The 9650-nt window shown below is 39.2% G+C and overlaps 1 pseudogene; it reads right to left on the minus strand.

Annotated features, from left to right (window-relative positions):
• Window positions 1–229: 229 nt before the first annotated feature.
• On the minus strand, window positions 230–7807 carry LOC104834216 (annotated as a pseudogene).
• Window positions 7808–9650: the final 1843 nt, after the last annotated feature.

Consider the following 9650-nt stretch of genomic DNA (forward strand, 5'->3'; position numbering starts at 1 on the left):
GAAAGCATCTTCCCCTGAAACTTGCAGCTGATACAATGGCCAAAGCACTCTATCTGAGTTTGTCATTTTTGTCTGAGAATGTGTTGTACCCACATCCCAATTTGCATTTTTTAATCTTGTAAGCATTGGCTTGGGTAGCTCTATTGTGCTTCCATATTCAGAGACACTGGCAAAGTTTGACTGTTTGATGAACAGCAGTCAGTGAGGACACCTGACTTATCTCTTCATTTCATAGCTCTTACCTTTGTTTGAAGTCAGCATAGAGGACTCTGCTGGGGAAACCTTTCCTGCAAATTCTGATGCCTTCCAGCACGCCGTTACACCGCAGCTGGTGAAGTACCAGTTCATGCTCCATGGCACCTAGCAATTCAGAGCATAAATGAATACCACAGTCTCCAGTGCGGACCAGGCATGGCTGTATCAGAGGAAGTTCTCTTTCTGCTTGAGAATCTTACCAGGTGTTTTTGTTTCATTTGGGATGATGCAACGAACAAAATGGGGGTGAGTGCTCCGTAGATTGGTCATCAGCTTGTTTAGGTTCTCCTGTGGGATCATGTGTAGCAGCTTAGTTAAAAAAAATTTACTTCTGTATATTCTGTATGTAGATGTCAAGGAACTAATGGAATGAATCTTAGGAGGAATAAACTTTCAAATTCAAAATTAAATTTAAAGAAATTATCTATATACTTAAGTATTCTCATTAAAAGGAATTTTAAAATTCTGCACCTTAGTCTGGAGGAAATAAAAGACTACTTTATAAAAATTTTAACAGCAGCCTGTATAGGATTTATATTTATATTACATCCCAGGTTCTGAAAAATGTTTTTCAGAAAGAGTCTAAATGAACTTTTAAAGGAAATTCAGGGGGTCAGCTGAAGACTGCTTGAAACAAATCCCAAATGTGAACAGATAATTACTAGGATAAGACAGTGAATAACTTTGCTCACTTCATACTTATTATTCTTTCATCATAAAACCAAGGTCATGAGAAATACAGGAGTTTAGATAGCTCAGATTTGACACTATGTTCATGTCACTTGACAGATAATGACATTCACACTTTACCCGGAAAAGAGCCGAGACTGTCTGGAAAGAAGAACCCTTCTTCTTGCCACCCTTCTTTCCACCACCAGCGCCACCACCACTAGCCTCTTCAAAAACAAAAAGAGTTTTTTAATATTATCTTTTTTGTTGCATCTTTACATATCATAAATGGTGGGAGAAATGAGTTTTAGAAAACTAACCTGTTTCTGCTCCACCATAGGAGGCAAAGAGTAAAGCCAATGTCTTCACAGATGACTTCTGGTACAACCCAATGACAGTTTCATTCAGGGGGTCCTTGTTCTTCTCAAGCCAGCCAGTGATGTTGTAGTCCACTGTGCCAGCATAGTGCACCAGGGAGAAGTGGGCCTCAGCCTTGCCTTTGGCAGGCTTGGGCTTCTGGAAGTTGCTGGACTTGCCCAGGTGCTGGTCATAGAGCTTGTTCTTGAAAGAGGTGTCAGTTGCCTTGGGGAACATGCACTCCTCTTCCAGGATGGAGAAGATGCCCATGGGCTGGAATACAGTACAATAAAGAAGAGAAAATGCCTGTAGAATAATGTGATCATGGCTTGGACTTAAAGGGAATACAGTAAAAGACAGGAAGCTGAGAAACAAACTAATACCCTTGCCATGACGAAAATTTCTTTCTAAAGAGTGAGTTTAAAAGATTCAGCTGCTTGACTCACACTATGACACAGTGATTCAGGAATATTTTTTATACCAAAAAACATGTTAAAAAATCAGGAGGAGAAAGATCATATTTAAAAATATCTTTTACAAATGCGGCCATTGTATATTTACTTCAGTTTTTATACTTTTAATCAACTCCCTAAATTATACATAACTACAAGAAATCTCTTTCAGATTCTTGCACTGAGAGATCAGGCACTGACTGTATTGGCCTGTATTTACTTTGCTATGAATCATCTAGAAGAAAATGTATTGTCCAGATAACTTTATTCCAGAACCTTAAGAGAATTTATTTTACTTTGAGAGCTGCTCTGTGTTTTTTGAAAAAAATATCCTTTAATCAAGCAAGCAGAGATACCTTCCACCTATGGAAGGTGTATGAGGAATGACTTCCATAGTTATCTGTGGACTTTGTAATATCTCTAACGCATAATAAGCAATAGTACAGATCAAGAGATATTTCAACAACTAAAACTGAATGCATTAAACTATGAAAAAGACCTTTTTTTATAAATAGCATTTAACCATTTTCAGTTTAAAATAATGAGTTCCTGAAAATACAAGACAGTTTGAATTAAAAATTTACCTTCTCAATGAGCTCAATGCAGGCAGCCAAGTCCATCCCAAAGTCAATGAAAGTCCATTCAATTCCTTCTTTCTTGTACTCCTCCTGCTCCAGCACGAACATGTGGTGGTTGAAGAACTGTTGCAGTTTCTCATTGGTGAAGTTGATGCACAGCTGCTCCAGGCTGTTGAACTTCCCAGTGGAAAAAAATAACCAAACGACAACCACCCATCGTCAACACGCACAGTTCTTGATCATTCTCAACCCTTTATAAATCTCCCCAGTTAAAACACAACTGTATTATCAGGACTGCACCATAGCAAGACCTATATGCACCACCCCAAAGAAATACCCACATAATAAAAATGGAATTTTTTCCAGAGCAGGTATTCCTAGTGAATCTTCTAAAATTCATAAAGTACTTTGGCATTTCTTTGTTCAGCAAAAAAGATGTATGCACTGGTCTCCAATTTTAAACACTTGATAGCTCTGATTAAACACTTATCTATTAATTCCTTGGTCCTTTAAACAATTTACACATCTTTAACCTATTATATGTTTGTCAATGGGTCTCCAAATCCTAATTCTGCTCTAGAAACTCTTACATAAAATTATTGTAGCTATGTTGGGTTTTTTTAATCATTAACATTAAGCTCAAACTGCTAAATATTACAACATATAAAATTCTATTTGCTACTTCTATACAAACAACATAGTTACGTTCTTGTTCTGATGAAACTTCTGAGGATTTTGCTCTATGCTACAAAAGAAAATGAAGTATTTTTTTCCAGAAAATTGCAAATGACTGGCATGCTAAACTTTCAGAAGAATACTACTTGGAAGTCCTTTGATACAGTGATCTCCCCTTGCAAGAGCAGTCCTCAAACCTGGAATCCTTACATCAAAGATCTCAAAGCCAGCAATGTCCAGGACACCAATGAAGTACTGTCTGGGCTGCTTCGTATCCAGCTGTTGGTTGATGCGAACAACCATCCACAGGAACATCTTCTCATAGACAGCCTTTGCCAGAGCACCCACTGAATTGTTCACCTAAAATAAAGAAGAATGCAGCAGAAGAAAAACAATATTTGGAGCAAACAGTAAGTGATACAAGCTGGAGGTTCCCAGTCACCAGCTGGTTTTTACCTGCTGCACAGTTTGACCCTTGGTCACATATTCATTCCCAACCTTGACTCGGGGGTAGCAGAGGGCCTTGAGCAGGTCTGCTGAGTTCAGTCCCATCAAGTAGGCGGCCTTGTCAGCAACTAAGTAGAAGGACAAGGAGATAGAAGAATTAAGACTAACAAGACATGCAGCATTTTGAGTGATGAACCCTTTCCAAAACAACTGCAATATTGAATGTCCTTGTGATCAAATTCTGCTTACTGGGTCTCAGAGGAAGCACGACAGTTATTATAACAAAGATCACCTTTGTTTTGAAAGCTTTTCAGAGCAGTACTCCTAAATGCAATTTATCTCTTTAAAAATCTTCACAGAAGCATTTAGAAACAATGTATTTATCAAAAATTCCTCCTGAAAGCCAAAGTTCATCACTTCAATCCAGAGCTAATTGGTATCTGTAAGTGAGGCAACAAAACACCAAAGTGTTAGCAGGTTGGCAGCCTGAGTGTAATCCAAAATATACACTTGGGCACTTGGACTACCTGTATTTTTTTGGCAGTAGCTATAACCCTAAAGGGGAATGCATTCCAAAATTAGAGGTAACAGTTAAGAAGTGCCCCTTTCTGGAGACATATTGTTATAGTCATAGCAGAAAGGCAGGCATATTCATTTATTCAGGATCAAAACCTAAAAATTCAGTCCTGAAGCTGGCCATCTGAGAGCATTCTTTGGAAGAAGTAGACAGGGCTTAGTATTCTAAACCATGTATGCATTACATAACATTTAAGTGATTAAGTAGTCAGCTGTGAAGTAGAAATCTAAGTCAGTTCTTCTCTAACATAGTGTAACTATGCTTCACTTAGACTGATGTTCAAATAATAGTATTATGTAATCACAGTTATGGGTTTGAATCTCCAAAGGAGAAGAAAGAAATTGAAGGAAAGCTCCCTTTTACCTAGGAAAAAGTTTTAAATAACATGTGATTTATGAAGGAGAAGTTCTAATACCAAATTTAATGCCTCCATTTTCTTTAAAAAGCAACCACAAATATATTTTCTGAAAAATATTTCTCTTCTTAGCGGGTATTTAATATAAGCACACTGATCAGGCTGTGCTATCTAGAACTGTGGTAGCCCAGAAGAGAATTATGGACACATATGCAATTTATACTTCAAATAAAGATTAGGTAATAATTGAAAAAAGGGTATATTTTGGATGGCAGTTTCATACCTATATACTAGCTCACCTAAACACTTTTTTACACATTTCCACTGTTCTCTTTCTCTATCTTCCAAAGACTGAATTATTATTGCTACTTCTATTTCTGACAGCTCAGCCACAGACTTTGCTAATACCTTCTGTTCCATCTGGCTCTGCCTGTTCCTCTCGTTGTTTTTGCTTGAACTTCAGGTTGCCATAGTGCATGACAGCTCCTGTCAGCTTGTAAATGGCTGTTTTTTCATCAGCAGTGAAGCCCAGGATGTCAATGGCACTCTGCAATAAGAACAATAAAATAACAGCTTTGTCTGGGAGAGATGACAATAGGGACAACATTTTTAATTGTTACTTACATCTGTAGCCATCAGCTCCTCCTGGTCATTAATGCTGGCAACAGTGATCTCACCTTGACTCACAAAGTGGTAGTCATATGGGTTGGTGGTAATGAGAAGCATGTCTGAAAGTAAGAAGAGGGGACATGTAGGCTTAGTTTAGTCAAGCAACTGATAACGTGAGTTGATGTTCAGTAATATCCATCCAAGTTAGTCATTCTTCCTACCTATTAGCTCTGGCTTCTTGTTGGACATGATCTGATAAAATATGTGGTAGCTTCTTTCTGCTTTGAGCTGGAAAGTGACTCTGGACTTCTCCAGCAGATCTAGAGGAAAAACTTAGTTAAAAACAAGAAGAAACTGCAAAAAAGAAAGTAGGGAGAAGATGGGAAGAAAACCAGGGAAGGCAGGATGGATGGTTGGGTGAAAAGGTATTGTATGGATAGATGGGTGAATGGATGGATTGTGAACAGTTCAGGAAAGTGTCTTACACGTTTCAATATCAGCAGAAGCTAGTTTTCCTGTGGCACCGAAGTGAATTCTAATGAATTTGCCCTTTGAAGAAATAAAAGTGTCTTAAGATTTACATCATAAGAATATATCTGAAATGAAGTTTTGCCATTTACTCCACTGGGCACAAGATTTCTACTTAGACACATTTTCTTAAGAATCAGCTATATCTCTACCTTTGACATAAAGTAGTGTTTTACATTTTTGACCATGGAAATAAACAGTGGCACAGCTGTATATTTTATGGATGCTGAATGTACAAATGGGAAGGAATGGGTGGATTTTGTTAGCCAAACTCTTCTAACTATATTCTGCATACAGAGAGGAGCCACCTTAATGATATGGAAATAGCCATTTAACTATTTCAGCTGCTTAAATCTGTCTTGTTATCAAAAAAAACATTTCACTTTTGATTAATTAAATTTGACATAAAGCAAACATATTATTCAAGTAGAAACTCTCTCCCCCCCATTTCCTTCTCTCTTTCATTATTTCTCTCTCTCTCTTTCCCATCTTTCCTAACCTCCCTCTCTTTCTTCCTGGCATTCTGTCTGTCTGTCTGTCTTTTACCAAAACAAACAGAAATATAAGTAAAAATGACCAAAAATATAATTTAACATTGCAATACATTATAGGAGAAACAGCATGTGATCTGTTATTTTCATTTGCATCTCAGTGCAAAGCAGAACTCATTTTTTTCATAGAATCACTATTTTTGAAATCTGGAGAATTACCTTTAGGATAAGTAGTAAAGTCATGATAAGAAAATTCAGTCTTACTCTTGAAAAAATGATGGCTGAACAACAGAAAAGAATGATTGCCAGACACTCCTGCTTACTATTTTTCAGGAATCATTTGGTTAAGCAACTTACAAAGCGTGAGGAATTGTCATTCCTCACAGTCTTGGCGTTTCCAAAGGCCTCCAGCAGTGGGTTGGCGCTGATGATTTGATCCTCAAGCGTTCCCTGCAGGACAATAACTGTTGCTCGTTATCCTTTCCAAAAATCATGTCAGGAACAGAGAAGAGCATTGATTCCAGCCACTGTCTATTAATTTACCTGCATTTTGCCTGACTGCTCCTCCTTCTTCTTATCACCGCTCGCTGCAATTGTTGCAAAGTACTGGATGACACGCTTTGTGTTCACAGTCTTCCCTGCACCAGATTCTCCACTGTCAAACCAAAGACAGAAGCAGAGAGCATGTGGTCAGGCTGGAGGTCCCCTGGCATGGGGCAGCCCAGGGGGGACCCGAGCAGGGAGTGTACATACGTGATCAGGATCGACTGGTTCTCGCGATCTGTGAAAGAAGCAGAAATACAGTAGTTAAAACCCAATGAACAACACAGAAAGAATGAAACATAGTCAGGTAAGTTTAATGTTTTCAACTCCATGGTGTCAGCTTGACTTAAAAAAACAACAAACCAAACGAACAAACTAAAAGACCTCCAGATCACCTCACTGAGTGCAAGGGTGTCTTTAATTTAAAATAGTAGAAGCAATGGTGTGAAGAGAGTAAAACACACAATAGTATGTATGCATCAGAACCATGAAAGCTTTGGAACAGTCTCCTCATAGCACTGAGACAGAGTAACCCTTCAGAGAATTTCATGGTACAATCCCTCTGACACAGATATAACCACTCACCAGTCAGCATGAACTGATAGGCATTGTCAGAGATGGAGAAGATGTGTGGAGGGGCCTCCTGGCGCTTCTTGCCTCGGTAGGCCAACACCACCTCCGGGTTGTACACCGGCAGCCACTTGTAGGGGTTGACAGTGACGCAGAAGAGACCCGAGTAGGTCTGTGAGGAAGGGAGACAGCATGTTGGCTTCCACTTAGCCTGGCAGAGCAGTTCCTCCTAGCTACCCAGAGGAAGTCTGCTGCTGCTACTTACGTAGATCATCCAGGCTGCATAACGCTCTTTGAGGTTGTACAGCACAGCAGGTTCATGGAGGTGGGTCATCATGGCCATGTCCTCAATTTTATCGTACTTGGGAGGGTTCATGGAGAAGATTTGATCTTCCTTCACGGTCAGGCTCTGTTAGAGGAAAGAAAGGTACATGCATGTCAGCTAAGAGCCCAGAGTGGGAATTAAATGCTGTTTGTAAATCTTGCATTTTACCCACCTCTCCACCTTCAGTCTTGACGGTGACCTTCCCTGATTCTTTGCTCTGGATTGTTCCTTTCACAAAGGATTCTTTAGGATGCACCACAAAGACGGATGTCTTGGCATCGAAAGGCTTGTTCTGGGCCTCAATTCTCTCCTTTTCTGACTTTCGGAGGTAAGGAGCCGCCTCTCCAAAGATGGCCATCTCAGAGTCTGAAGACATGGCTGCACTTTACAGAGGGGCTTGTCAGCAGAGAACACGGTGGAAGACCAGATATGTTGCTCAAATATGTCAAAAAGTAAGCACTTGTTAGTAGAAGAAAAGACGGGAAAAGAAATAGACTATATTAATATTATTCATAACTTTTTTGAAAGTAATTATATATTTTTGCATTGGTGTGATTCAACATTTATGGAAAATGTGAAAATTATATTTTGGGAGATTTGGCTTAGGGTCCACTGCACTGAAATCACATTTGAAATAATCCATAGTCACTTAGTAGTCAAGTGTTTAGGCGCTGTACTGTGGAGTTAAGAAACTCAAAATTCCTTTCAGCTGCTTAGGCACTCTTTTAAAATTCACTTGAAATTATTATAATGCAGTTTCTTCCCAAGTGATACTAATTCAGAAAGCTCATACACCACTGTCTTGAATGACACAGAGAAGTCGAGCATCTTAATGTGTCAGTTTCAGTCTCTAAAACATTTGCATCATTGTATTAAGGATACCATTATTTGCTAATGTTAGTGAGTTCTTGAATCCAGGCATAAATGGCTACAATGTCTGTCAAAAGAAGAGTAATGCTGTTCCAAAACACACTGACATAGCTCCATTTCTATTATTTTCTTTTGCTTTTTAAAAATTAGTATAATTTTAGAGGAAAACAAAGTTAAATATAAAGATTCAAAGCTCAACTCAGGAATTTAAAAAATAAGGAATTTTAAAGCCAGTATTAATTTCTCAAAAAAATTACTTTTTTGTTTTGTTTTGTTTTGTTTTTTTCCCTAGAAAACAACAGCAAGCAGCTGAGGAAAACTTTTATTTATTTCTATCCTGTATAGAGGTAGGTACCTAGTATTTATACAACCTTTAATATTGTGTGGTATTTGTACTAAGAGAGAGTAACATGATAATTCTTTATTTGTCCCTGCACGAACAGGTGGTGGCTTACAGAGGAGGAGGGCTGCAGCTTCCATTTTTTTGTGAGGTAGAGAACAGGCAGAGCAGTAAGGGGAACAAATGACAGCTTTGCGTTTTACAGAGATGACAAGCAGAGCTTTGTTGCTCGTATTACAGCTCTTCCTACTCTTACTTCTTTAGTGTTTTTGTGACATATTTTGGACAAAATAACACATTAATTCACATGCTCTGAGACAAAATATTGAATTTTGCACTTTTTCCTGCCATGCTCATCTTGGTCCAGCTCTACTGCTGCAACAGCAAAGATGGGAAGCCAGCACAGCTCGCTCCCTGTTAGGTTAGTTAAGCAGAAGTGAAGAACTTCCACATGGGGATTTTCTGGTCTGCCATCAGTGGTGAAGTCTCCAAACACAGCCACTTAAAGATTGGACCAGATGATCTTTTGAGGTGCCTTCCAACCTGGGCTGTTCTATGATTCTACAATTCACTTGAAAACCTTACCAGCCTTGGGCACCACCCTCCACCTTCCACTGTGACCACACTGGGTTTGAATATACAGTGTGAAACAGTGGCCATTCATTCAGCCATACAAAAATCCCACCCAAAAGGATCTTTCTCTGCCCTCTAAGAATTAATAAATCAGGTTCTTACCTCTCGTGACACCAGATGGGTGGCTTGCAGGCTGGCAGCTGGTCAGTACTGTAAAACAGAAATGGCAACTTCCTACTTGTTGTTGCACAGAAATCCAGAGTGAAAATGTGCAGGTGCCTTGAAAGCAGATTTAAAACCTGAGCTGAGAAATTGAGTCCCCTCCTGGAAATGAGCACTGGAGGCAGCAGGAATGCTGTGGCACATAAGGGCACCATCCTCTTCCTGCAAGCCTGCAGACCCCATACACTTACCTTGAAGCTTTCCGTGGAGACAG

The sequence above is a fragment of the Haliaeetus leucocephalus genome, unplaced genomic scaffold, assembly GCF_000737465.1.
Source record: "Haliaeetus leucocephalus isolate CR32 unplaced genomic scaffold, Haliaeetus_leucocephalus-4.0 Scaffold319, whole genome shotgun sequence".
NCBI classification, from domain to species: Eukaryota; Metazoa; Chordata; class Aves; order Accipitriformes; family Accipitridae; genus Haliaeetus; species Haliaeetus leucocephalus.